General features: G+C 39.3%; 1 protein-coding gene across 5 annotated transcripts in view; it reads left to right on the top strand.

The window, feature by feature from the left end:
- MID1 (midline 1) overlaps nt 1–13,699 on the top strand; it is a 324,140-nt gene that overhangs the window by 97,224 nt on the left and 213,217 nt on the right. Inside the window, exon 1 of one of the 5 annotated variants that reach the window (XM_074966622.1) lies at nt 6,534–6,545. The exons of 1 other annotated variant lie outside the window; for it this stretch is intronic. The gene's annotated coding sequence lies outside the window, so the exon portion shown is untranslated. Of the gene's footprint in view, nt 1–6,533; nt 6,546–7,261; nt 7,384–7,413; nt 7,504–13,699 lie in introns of those variants that run through there. 3 more of the 5 variants (XM_074966589.1, XM_074966614.1, XM_074966598.1) reach the window with 3 other exon arrangements.

Raw genomic sequence — 13,699 nt, 5'->3', positions numbered from 1 at the left:
AAAGAAAATAATTGGACAGATTGCAAAGTTGAAATCATTGACTATCACAGAGTTCTTGCTGGAGTGAGTCTTTTTTTCTCTTACTAACTCTCATTTTCTCTTCATCTCAGTTCTTTCTTTTTTTGCTCTATACCATCTCTCCCTCTCCTTTTACTCTTCCTATTTCCCTGTTTCTGTCTGATTCTCACCAGCTCTCTCTTCTCTCTAATTCTACTCCTCTACTCTCCCTTCTCGCTTCTTTCTCAGAGGGCATTACCCATGATATGTAACTGAAAACATCACCAGAACATTTATGCATATTAAGCACTGATTGGGTCTGCGTCATCCACAACTTTATTTGCAAATGGTACATTTTCAGTGCTTATTGAGAAAAATAAGGAGCTGGCCTGAATGAAAAGTTGTTTGAAAATCTCTAACATTTCCAAAATATGGACCTTCCATGGATTTGTACTCCATCTGTACTTTACCTAAAGCAAAAACTTAGTTTGTAAATCATTGCTTTTTTGACAGTATTGAATCGAAATCAAATTATAATCTCTTTGACCTCTTATCTTTAGATCTGAAATTTGGCTGTTCCATGTGGCTTCTGTGTGTTTTTAATGTGCCAAAATGAACTGGCAATGGAAAAATATAAAAAATGACACTGTATCAGTAGATAAAATGATTCTAAAACTGTCAAGAAAAAAATCAACGGGAGATTAGAGTACAAAAGGCCAATTTTGCTTGAATCCATGGGCAGCTGTCTTCTGCCCCAGGATCTGCACAGTTTGAGGAGCTTGTGTAATACTTTCAGGGAGCCAGTTACAATTCCCTGATTTTTTTGGGCTTCATACTTTCAGACTGTCTGAGTTACTTTAGTGATTGTTTCAGGGGGAAACCTAATTGTAAAATTTATTGAGGATTTTTTAAAAAGGGGATGATGAAGTGGCATTTAGGCACTGGCAAATAAAGAAAGCATCATAGCTTGGCGTAGGGCTGTCCCCCAGACTGAAACCATTCTGAGAAAATCCGAAGTTACCACAGTTCTGTAATGAACAGGCTAGGGAGTATGTTTACCACTGCCCTTTATTGGATGGAATCAGAACTGCTCCACATGTTGGTCATGGATGCTACACTGCTAATAGTTAACAGAAAGGATAATCTCTCTCATGTAGTAGAGTCCTGTGCTATCCTCTTTATTGCTGAGAAGTTTTGAGTCCCTTTTATTGTGCAGTGTAGTAAGATCGATGAAATCCTTGGTGTGTATGGATTTGTTACAATTTGCTTCTTTCCTTATTTGCATAGGGCTCTGATCTTGCAACTGGCTTCGTGCAGAGCTCCAATGACTTCAGCAGGCCTCCACATGGCTGCAGGCATCCACCCCATACAGCTCCTTGCAGGATCAGAGCCTACGCCATCATTAACTGCTTTTATATAATAGCCCTGAAGAACAATTTTGACAAATGTAGGAAGCTATTCATTAGTATATGGGATTTTTCAAGCAACAAAGGCTTAGTTGTGACTAACTCTATCAACTACTCATCTTGGAGAGATATTATTAATGGTCGTGAGGACAAAGCATTGTCTTTGTTCATTCACTCACTAGCTCATAAATAATAATGCTGAATGTAAATATTAGAGGTTTAGTGTACGTTTTTCTTTGTTTTTATTGTTTCTAATGTTAACTGCCTCTTTTGCCTCTGTCTCCACATTGTGTTCTAGAATTGGAATTTTTTTCCCAAGAGTAGATCGGCAACAGAAGTGTCACTGTGCTAGGCTAATCTAATCAGTCACATCACAGATCCTCAAAGAGCTTAGTGTCCTTTCATGTTTAGTTTTGCTAGAATCATTTCCAGTGCAATTACATACTCTGTTCTGCTTAGGGATTTGAAATACATTTAGGATTACTATTAAAAATGCAGAATTATGTCCAAAATGACCTTGCTTTGTTTTTTCTTATTAATCCAAGAAACACAGAAGGAAGTCAGTACTATGCCAATCAGGTGTTTTAGACAGGATAAGGATAAACAAGGATTTAATTTTGAGTAAGTAAAAGAGAAATTATATCAGCAGAATGTCCACTTTGTCAACATTTCCCAAAATTCCAACCTTGTTTCTGGCCAGGCCTCTTCGTGTGAATCAGTTTGAAAGTTTATATTCTGCTCCAAACAGAGACTCTCCAGTTCTTGTGTGTTACTTTTGATTGGTGTGTTTTATTTTTGTTGTGGGAACAATTTTATAACCTGCTTCTGGTTCCAAGAGTGGCTGACGTTTTGAGATGAGCCGGAGCCTGTTCATTTTCACACTTGAAAGGTACTTTCTATGTGATGCCTACAGCTCTTTTCACTGTAATCCCAGTTATACTGTAATTCCTGATTACATCCTGGATAGTAGGAAAACTGTTAGTTATAGGCAATAAAAATGGTTCTCACACATGCCAACTCTTGTGAATTAATCGCGAGAAACACGATTTCTAAGTATCATTAATCCTTACTCATGATCTTGATAGAATTCTCAATTGTCAGGATTATTTTTTTTCAGCCGTGGCTACGCTGTCAGCCCTGGGAAGCCAGAGTTCCCCTGCCAGCCTGGGAAGTAGGAGAGAGGACCCACCCCGCAGTCCCCCCAATGCCCGCCATGGCTGGGGAGGGTGAAGAACCCTAAGAGGATCAGGGGTGAGGCTGGGAGGGCTGAACTATGGCCTGGGAGCTGCAGGGGGGCTGAAGTGAGGAAGGTGGGGGCTGATGCCTGACTAATCTAATTGCCTTCTATGATGCGATAACTGGCTCTGTGGATGAGGGGGAACCAGTGGACATGTTATTCCTTGACTTTAGCAAAGCTTTTGATCCGGTCTCCCACAGTATTCTTGCCAGCAAGTTGAAGAAGTATGGGCTGGATGAATGGACTATAAAGTGGATAGAAAGCTGGCCAGAGCATCAGGCTCAATGGGTAATGATCAATGGCTCCATGTCTAGTTGGCAGCCGGTATCAAGCGGAGTGCCCCAAGGGTCGGTCCTGGGGCTGATTTTGTTCAATATCTTTATTAATGATCTGGAGGATGGTGTGGATTGCACCCTCAGCAAGTCTGCAGATGACGCTAAACTGGGAGGAGTGGTAGATACGCTGGAGGATAGGGATAGGATACAGAGGGACCTAGACAAATTAGAGGATTGGGCCAAAAGAAACCTGATGAGGTTCAACAAGGACAAGTGCAGAGTCTTGCATGTAGGACAGAAGAATCCCATGCACCGCTATAGACTAGGGACCAAATGGTTATGCAGCAGTTCTGTAGAAAAGGACCTAGGGGTTACAGTGGACAAGAAGCTGGCTATGAGTCAACAGTGTGCCCTTGTTGCCAAGAAGGCTAATGGCATTTTGGGCTGTATACTTAGGTGCATTGCCAGCAGATTGAGGGATGTGATCGTTCCCCTCTATTCGACATTGGTGAGGCCTTATCTGGAGTACTGTGTACAGTTTTGGGCCCCACACTACAAGAAGGATGTGGAAAAATTGGAAAGCGTCCAGCGGAGGGCAACAAAAATGATTAGGGGACTGGAACACATGACTTATGAGGAGAGGCTGAGGGAACTGGGATTGTTTAGTCTGCGGAAGAGAAGAATGAGGGGGGATTTGATAGCTGCTTTCAACTACCTGAAAGGGCGTTCCAAAGAGGATGGATCTAGCCTGTTTTCAGTGGTAGCAGATGACAGAACAAGGAGTAATGGTCTCAAGTTGCAGTGGGGGAGGTTTAGTTTGGATATTAGGAAAAACTTTTTCACTAGGAGGGTGGTGAAGCACTGGAATGCTTTTTCTAGGTAGGTGGTGGAATCGCCTTCCTTTGAGGTTTTTAAGGGCAGGCTTGACAAAGCCCTAGCTGGATGATTTAGTTGGGGATTGGTCCTGCTTTGAGCAAGCGGTTGGACTAGATGACCTCCTGAGGTCCCTTCCAACCCTGATATTCTATGATTCTATGATTCATGCACACACCCTGGGGATGGGCAGGGGGAGTTAAAAAATCCAGAGACTTGAGCTAAAAACACAATATAACTTTTTTTAAAAATCTCATTTGGGGGCCAGTTTCATGATTTTTTGGGAGGGGTCTGGCTCATTTTTGATCTCTTGAAGTTGGCAAAACTGGGTTCTTAAGTTGCTGTACCTATAGTTTTAAAAACATTTGGGACATTTCCTTCTTTAGAGACAGCAGGTTCCCAGATCCTGATATCAGAGATCCTGAAACCAATGAGAGCAGTTCAAAAGCTGTCATAGAGAGAGAAATGGTTCACAAGTGCAACTTCTGAAAGCCATCTACATAAGTGGTGAAATTCACCCCTTAAGAGTCAGTGCAAAGGCCCTGTACTGCTTAAGTCCCCTTTAAGCTCTCAAAATGAGTGGGACTTAACTGTATGTAGTGCATAGCTCTTGTGCTGATCCTCCACACAGGGATGAGTTTCACTCACATAGAGCTATCTGAATGAAACAAAACATATAAATATAAGATATATTATATAAAACCCACCAATTTTGCTTTGCTGGTATTAATCACTCCTTATATTTGTCTTTGAACATTTGTGTGAACAAGTTTCTGTTTGTTAGAACTTGAGAAAGCAAAATCAGGAATACTCACCTGAATAAATGTTTTCACTAGAAATGTTATCAGAGTGACTTTGAAAAGCTTGTTTTGTCTTCATACCAATAGAATAATCTAAATGTTACAAAAGTTTGTGCCTAACTTGTGACTCAAAAAGACTCATTTTTACAAAGTTTAGGTCATGCCATCAGGGAACAGAAATAATACCATATGACTTAGGTGGTCAACAATATGGTCTGGGTAATGGACAGTGAATGCTCAACCAGTTTTGCTAATATTTGTTTTTGTAAATAATTCTTGAAATAATATAACCAAACGTGAGCTATATTGGGATGGATGACCTCTTATTTAGGACGCGAGCTCAGGTCTCTGGAGACCTGGGTTTAATTCCCTGCCCTGACACAGATTTTCTGTGTGGCCTTGGGGAAGTCAAATACACTCACTGTGCCTCAGGTCCCCCATCTGTAAAATGGGAGCTAATAGCACTTCCCTACCTCACAGGAATATTGTAACAACAACATTACAGACTAGTGTGCTACAGTCCGATCAGAATGGCCATATATGAGTACCACAGTTAGACAGACATGTAGATAGAAATGAGCAGTCCCACTAAAATTAATTGGGTTTCTCCTTCACTTGAGTAACATTAAAAGGTTAAGTATTTGCATGATTGAACCCCAAAATTATAGAGAATTTATTGGAATGGAAGTGTCTCATCTATTTCACTGGAAAGGTGACAGCATTCAGAGACCAGTGGAGAAATGCATATCATTTTGCTGCTGACTTTAGACTTGGCACGGATTGAACACCCCTGTATCTTATGGTTCTAAAACCAAACTGCAGTTCCATATCTATTTTACCAATAGTTGATTCTGCGAGGCAATGATGCTGCATGAGAGCTTGAAATGTAGAAATGGGTGATCAATGAGGTAAAAAAATCTGTGAAAGCTGTAAATCAAATAACTTAGTTAACTATAATGTTAAAAGTTCATTTTAGCGTGGAATCTGTGCTTGAAATAGTAGGGTGACACTAAATTACATTTTAGTACATATTGTTCCTCTGATATTTTACAGTTACATTTTAATAATAATAAGCAATCCCATACTGGGACTTTGTATGGCGCAAGAGTTTGCCTCACAAATTCTGTTACAGGATGGGGGCCTTAGTGAAGTACACAACTGTCCAAGGTTCCTGGTAAAGCCATTAAATTAGTAGTTAGGAGAAATTGACAAAGGTCGTAGTTCAAGTGCCCTTGATGGTACATGGAAACAAAAAAATTCCTTCCTTCCTGGCTGAGCATGCTGTTTTTGTGGGCCAAAATAAGCTTTGCTGTGTGCTACTGACACTAGCCCTCCTCTTTGTAATGTCTCCCTAGTCACCTCTTACTCCCACAGCCTTTTCCATAACAAACCCAGAAAAATTTAGAAAAAACAAAAACCAAACAAACCCTCGCAACTTTGGTGAGGTAGCAAAAGAAAGTCTCAGCCTTTGCTACACAGGTTTTGTTTCATTTTCATTGTTAAAATTGTTTTGTGTGTAGTAGCTTTTTGTTTTTGTTTTGCCCTAGATAAATCATAATGGGGGATGGGGCGGGGCGGGGAGGGTGAGGAGTGGGAACATAGCTAATGAAGTCACAACCTATATTGTGAACAGAGAACCTCATCCATCAAACCGTCACCTCAGGTTTCTGTACAGGGTCACAGAGGAACAAAGTACGCCTGTGTAAGGTTGAAATAGCATTGGTAAGTGTTAGTGTGTGTGAAGCTGGTGGTCTGAAGTCTATTTATTTTGTCTGAAAGGCACAAATGGCATGCTGCTGAGTCAGGGAACAAGCATGGGGGAAGTGTCCTTATCAATTATTACTAGAAGGCTAACAACCGACATTTAAGAAGTGGAATTGTACCATCTGCTTTTCCACATCTTTTGTTTTGTTTTGTGGCAGCTGTTTATTTCTGAGCTTCAGAGAGAGATGGACAGGTAAAGCTTATGTTTCCAATTAAAACAACGTTTTTGAACAAAGCTCTAAAGACTTCGTTAACTATGAAGAATTTGCTGAGGATGAGATTTGATTTTTATGGCATAACTTCAAGGTGCATTATCTGGGAAAACCAAATATTGGCGCTTTGTACATGTAGTTAGAAGTCTTTGTCCAAAGTAAACTTCACATAATAGTTTTTTCTGCTTCTAGCTCTTATTTCAGGGAGCCGTAGATGTTTTAATAACTCACCATTGATTTCAGTGATTCCTAATACATTTTTGATCTTATTTGTTAGGATTTTTTTAACTTCATGTTTGTTATCTTTTTTTTTTAAACCTTTAGATTTATTTCCAGGGTCTTTATTTGAAAAATAAAAAAACAAAAATTAGGCCCATTAGCAGCCTTAGGAAGTTCAGGTAGCTAATTTTTTTTTAAAAAAAGACTAATTCTTTAATGTACTTTAACTGAGATGTAAACAGGGAACCCTTAGAAGTATCAAGGGGTGTATTTATTTCAGAAATTAGTAGCTAAGATGTTGATGAATGGAGATGCACACTTTTTTATGCCTTGTCAAGAAGCACTCTTTGTATGGCATTTGGTGCCTGATGTCCAAATGACCACACTGTGTAGGCGAGTTTATTTGGATACCCTCTCTGAGGATTAACATACTGCAATGGTTGAATGCCAGCAGAATCTCTTTCCTCGCCACCCCCCAGGAGAATGGTTTCTGCTGAAGTCATTTTGTGTGTGCTTTTTCCTGTGTGAGGATTAGGGAATAGGAGAATGGCTTTGTGAGGAGATTCGGAGAGAGGGAGCTGAGGAGAAACTAAACACAGGGTACGAAAGACTTTAGCCTTTCAGAGTTCTTTCAGTCAATTCATTCTGGGAGACCAATTGCATGTGATACAGCAGCTGGGGTTTTGTTTTCTTTTCAGCTATATACTGTAGGAGAAGCTGGTAAGGTTATTTTTTCCCCCTTGTTCTACTGTTCCATGATGTTGTTGTAATTGCTTTATCGAAGTGATTGTTTCAAGAGGAAGGGAAGTTGGTTAATGATGCTGGGGACACCCTGCATTGTCTCTTCTTTGTACAGCTGCTTAGTTTGCAAAGAGGTACTGTTTACAGTAAAGGGACCAGTTTCCGTTGAATATCTTTGCTATTTTTTAATCAAAGTTGTTTTAGCCTCTCTTTCTGCAAAGCTAGTAAAAATAAATATATAAAAGGAACTCAGCTCTTCAGTAATGTTTGAATTTATAGAAAGCTAATTTTGGGGGAAAAGCTTTCACCTAAATGCTAAATTTGAGATGTTTGTTCTTCATTGATGTTATCAGATTTCTCACTTTTCTGGGTTAATTCCAAACCTCTCCTGGGTTTTGCGTGAGGAACATATATTAGTCTTCCTTCTCACGTGGTCAACCTAGACAACAGGGGACACTTGCTCTGACAACAAAACAAAAGGAAATAAATTTCTGTAAGGAAGGTGAAAATGAGAGATACAAAATAAATAAATAAATTAAATAAAAGGGGCGGGGGAGGGAGGGATAGGGGGATTATTTTAGTTTAGTTTAAAAAGAAATTGCAAATAAATCCTCAGCAAGGACATTAATATTAGACACTTATTCTTACCAAAGTGCTTGTGGATAATGTAAGATGATAAATACAAGGCTAAATAGAAAAAATAAGGAATCTCTCAGAGGAATCAAAGTATTCAGATTCACATATAATCTAATTACACCCTCTCAAAGAGGCAGTTTTCAGATTCTCATTTGAAAAAAAATTAGCTGTCCTTTCCCTCCCCCTGCCCCACACATTATTTTCAGAATAGTGACTTGTGTTTGTCTGCATCTTTTATTTCCTTTCATATCATCGTGGGAAACTTTATCTTGAATTGCTTGAGGATATGTGAACACAGCTTGGGGCATACCATGCCTGTTCCACAGGCAAGCTATGAAAATCCTTCCTGTGACTCAGATGAATTGCAAAGTCCATAATTACAAACAAAAGTTTCTTTTGTGGTCAGTCAAAAATCACAGACAAGGGAACTGGAGAATGATTGACACCAGTTATAGGAGTGATTGACAGAGAACCAGAAACTTGGTCCATGACATAGTATGTTAGTTTTTCAAGCAGTGTTGGTCTTTTTTTTACAGTTATTCATTTCTTTATTCCCAGTTCCCCTATTGAGTTCTGAATGATTTGCTAAAATGGTCCTTTGTAGCTATAGCCTATGGATGTCTGTATACAATGATTTACTAATCTGTTGCTGCTGAAACAAAACTGATAACTGCATCATAATCAGACCTCCTTGAAAGAATGTGTAGATTCTATACACTTTACACACTTAGCTGTTGTTCCAGTTACAGATCCCACTCTTATTAAGTAATGAAGTGCCAATGCCCAATCCTGCAAAACCATACCCACAAGGTTAGCTCTTTCTCATGGAGCCGGCCCACTCATCTTAATGTGGTTACAAGTATGAGTAAAAGTTTGGCGGATCAGTTTCCTAATCATTAATGAACTGGATTAGGAAGTGAGCCGTTACTTTTCTTTTCTTTATGGCTTTGAAACATAAACATCTATTAAAATAGACACTGATGGAATCTGTCATGGGAGCCCAATGAATGTCAAGCTCACTGGCTGAATATCAGAGTTTTGTAGACTTTTGACTTCACCATTACAGGGAAATGCTAAAAGATGGAGCACATTTTGCAACTTTACCTTTAGAATACTAACAATTTTAGCAGCAAGGGAAACATAATTCTTCTATCTCTTTGAGTTCTACACTAGATACTGTGACCCCAGGGTTAGCAGTGTAACTTAGGGCTACTCTCTAAGAGGACAGAAGTTAAATTAGTATAGTCTTATCACCTACCATTGGAGTCCTTACCCCTCCCAACTCCTAGCAATAACTCTCAGTTCTGCCAAATGGTTAGATTCATTATCTTTTGGCATCAGGATCTGTTTTCAGCAAACTGACACATCAGGATAGGCTTCTGGCTGTGGTTCTAAAGATGGAAAAGTAGTTTAAGTCCGGACTGTAGAGCAATATACACTGTTTATTATTTTCACACCACTGATTTCAGTGTGACTACTTGTGTGAGTAAAGGTTTTCAGTATCAATACCCCAGTCATGAAGGAACCAATCAAAGTGAACAGTTACTATGTCTCCTTGGTTCTCTGCTATAGTGTTGTCCAAACTCTGTTCATTAGTTTTCATAACTCAGCAGCATTCTTTAATGTATGAAAGTAAAAATGTCATTCTTCCCAAATATGCGTAGGTCTGCAAAATTTCCTTGGAAGAAAAAATGTGATAACATTGACCCAAGTGAACCACATTATCTGCTATTTCTATCCACACTGGAGGTAATGTAACTGCACTGAGTTAGTTGGCCCCAGCAAAAAGAGACATAAAATTATCTGTTTGAGCCTATACTCTGGCTAGTTCATCATCATATCACAATGCAAAAATATCTATTTTTTTCTGTGTATACATTATTGGCAGTTATTGCTTAGAAAAGGGGGTGGGATCCAATGCTAGGTGAAAGATAATGTTGTTTTGCCAGACCTGTTATGTTTATCGTCCTGTATTTTACATAGGAATGTGGTTGTGTAATTTAAAGTACTTGCTATGTTTATGAGCACAGAGAACATGTGTGGGAGAAGTCCTTGCAGCTCATGGTTTCCAATCCTTCTAAAAATAACCACCAGACTCCCACGTCATCATATCTCATGCTAAATATGCTGTAAAGAAGTTGTGCTTTCATTATCCAAGTCTAGCATCTGGTCTCTCATGGGAAGTTGCCATTTTACAAGCACTAATCCACCAGAGGTCCAGTCCGATGGAATAGGGTAAGAATTAGGGAATACACCCCCAGTTGCTCATGTAACAAAACAAGAGACTTTGAATATTGCTGTAAAGTCAATTCTATCACATTGTAATGTTTTTTTTTAAATCGCATCTGAAAATGGTCAGCAATTACATTAATCATTCTTATTAATAGAACTAATTTATAGTAATTTTCAATCTTTTATTTTGTCATCCATTCAAATGGGGGCTATATTCTCTAATTATCTATTATCAGAGCTCCATTGTGGCAGCTTCCTATATGATTGTCAATTATTCTTTTTGGTACTTGACAGATATGGTCCTGGAGCTTTAAAACTGCCAGATGTTCTATACTGTCTTTTTTACAGGAACCCAGTGTAACTTGATGAAAACTACCTTGCTGAGTAGGTGATCAGCCACAGGATTGGTGGAATTTAAAGTCTCTGAGACGGTATAACTTATGGTTGAGGTTTTCAGAGCTGATGAGTGGATTTAGCCACACAACTCACATTAATCTGTATGCATGTTGTGTGACTAAATATCATGCCTCGCCATCTTGGAAAATGTGTATTTGTGTTTGTGTGTGTGTGTGCACGCATGCATACAACTAACAATCCTTTGTAATTAGATGTGGTGAGCATCCTTTATATGACATTTCTGTGTCCTTTAGGAAGATATCACCATTGCCATTGTAAATGTTCAGGATTTAACAGCTTGACTATGAAAATTCATGGCAGGTTAAAGCTTTGCATAGATGATAGAACAGACTGGACACTGTCTAGAACTCATATTTGATACAGAATGGAATTATTGAGACATGTGGACTTAATGTATAAACATAACCTCTATTGAGACCAGGATTGAAATGTTAATGATCTTTTGTCTGACACTTCAGGGAAAGGCCACCAATGATTTCCTAGGGGAAAAGAGCTATTAGCTTGAAAAAGTGTGTTAGTCTGACCAAGCTTTTTACATTATTAACTGTCATCTATGTAGGTACATAAGAACTTTTGAAGTTCTCTCTACTACAGAGAACTTGAAAGAGAAAAATAGAATGGGGTGCTTTTACTTCCATGAAGAAAGTGGATCTCTGAGATACTTCAGTGCTAAGACCAGGAAGCTAAGGGACAGCTTGTCAGTCAGGCCTTGTCTATATTGGGAAAATCTGTAAGAATTTTTCTGTACCGGTGAAGCTTGTCCAGTGCTAGCTATTGAGGCTAGGGTGTAGGCTGAGGCTTTGTGAGCCATATTATGATCAGAAACGTGTTAGACGGCATTGTGACATTCCTCACAGTACATTCTGGACTGTTGCATAGCTGTTATTCCTCAGTTCTCCAACCTGGAATGCCTTTTACACTGTTTTACTGGTGAGCAGCCACTCCCGGTCAGTTAATTACACAGCCTCCAGCATGCAACTTGCTCTCAGCTACACGGTATTTAGTGCTACTAGCTAACAACTTATAAATTACACTGCAGAGGAATACCTGCAGATTCTCTAATCCAAAACCTTCTCCCACAAATGTGCATCTTGTATTGCCTAACTCCTTGTTGAACAATGAAAGCTCATATAAAGTCCGACATTCCATCTAAGGAAAATGATATGCACCAGCTTTGTTATCCCAAATGGAGTTTCCCCACACACTTTAAACCAAAAACACTGTTTAGATAAAACAATGAAACAAGTGTAATAACTACAGAAAGAAAAGAGACTTTAAGTGACTACAAGTATTGAGGCATAAAAGTCCAGATTGGTTACAAAAGAAATAAAAAGATAAAATGCAAACTAAATGCCTAACTTAACAAACTAAGTGCAAAAGGTTTTTCTCACCATAAGCTTACACCAGTCAGTACTAGCTGAAAAGCCTCCCAGCTAGGACCTCTCCTCTCCCAGTTCAATGGTGCTTCCTTTGTCTTTCGAGTGTTGTAGCTGTCGTGAATAGAGATGAGGAGAGAAAGAGGTGATTTGGAGGCCATTGTCTCTCATTCTCTCGCCTCTTTGCTGATTACCCCCCAGCTGGGGTGCAGGAGACAGATAGTCTCTTGTGGACGTGAGGTTGAAACCATGCCTTTGATGAAATGTAAATTTCTTATTCCCATCTTCTCGTTATTGGAAAATGGCTGCTTAAGCTGGTGATAGCTCTGGGTGTTTGCCAAAACTGATTTGGGCCTGATTTTCTTAACCTTTGAGTATGTTATAACAATGGTATACAGTAGAATTTTGTAACTTCACATACAATAGTGATACACATTTTACGAGGACAATAATGTTCAGCAGATTATGACATTTCAAATGATACCTCACAAGTCATACTTTGTACAAAATTTATCATAGTCTTGTAAAAGTGGTGAACATAATCATAGAATATCAGGGTCGGAAGGGACCTCAGGAGGTCATCTAGTCCAACCCCCATACTCAAAGCAGGACCAATCCCCAATTTTTGTCCCAGATCTCTAAGTGGCCCCCTCAAGGATTGAACTCACAACCCTGGGTTTAGCAGGCCAATGCTCAAACCACTGAGCTATCCCTCCCCCAGTATAGACTATCAGAGGCACACTGGTAAAAATACCTCTGAGCTGCTTTCACCAGCTCTCCTACCATCACTAGCACCTCTATAGCAGCACTGTGTACAGAGAAACAAAATTTTTCCCATTTTAGATGTGCCCTAAGAGACTGAATTCTTCAGACTCTAAGGGCCAAATCTTGCAAGTATTTAGCCACTTGAATAAAGGTACCCATGTATATAAGTGTTTGTAGGCTTTCCTGAAAGACTGGATTTGAGTGTTATATGGCTAAGCCTGTACAAAGTTTTGGATCAGATATGATTTGATACTGTAATATTCTGTTGGGTTTGGGCTTAAGTATTTACTGTGGTCTGCCCAAGGAAACAAGGAAAATGAACTTCTGCTCCCTCCAAAGAGACCCAAAAGGAAGTTATACGATATTGTACCTGGAGCTGTAGTTCAAGGCATGGGCAAAGACTGCCTCCGTTCAAGAGTTGCTGTGCAGATGCCAGCTGTGGTCAGTAAAGATACAAGAAGAAGGCTAGGAAACCACTGGATGCATCGAGACTAGGGGACCAAAGACTGCATAAGGTTTTGGCCCTGCAAAAGCTTTTTAAAAATATTTATAATAAACCTGTTTTGTGGTTAGAAGAGGGAAGTTTTGAAGTCAGTAGTTTTGACAATGTTTAGAAGTAAGTGGTCAATAATTTATAATGTTGATTAGTGCCTTAGGGTGTTTTGGAAAGAAAAATGTAAAAAATAAGTTATTTTAATCCCTATCATGGTTGTTGTGTCAACAATGACGTTTTCCTACAGACATTCAGG

Source organism: Natator depressus, chromosome 1 (assembly GCF_965152275.1).
Source record: "Natator depressus isolate rNatDep1 chromosome 1, rNatDep2.hap1, whole genome shotgun sequence".
Classification (NCBI taxonomy): Eukaryota; Metazoa; Chordata; order Testudines; family Cheloniidae; genus Natator; species Natator depressus.
This window is presented reverse-complemented; position numbering and strand designations above follow the sequence as displayed.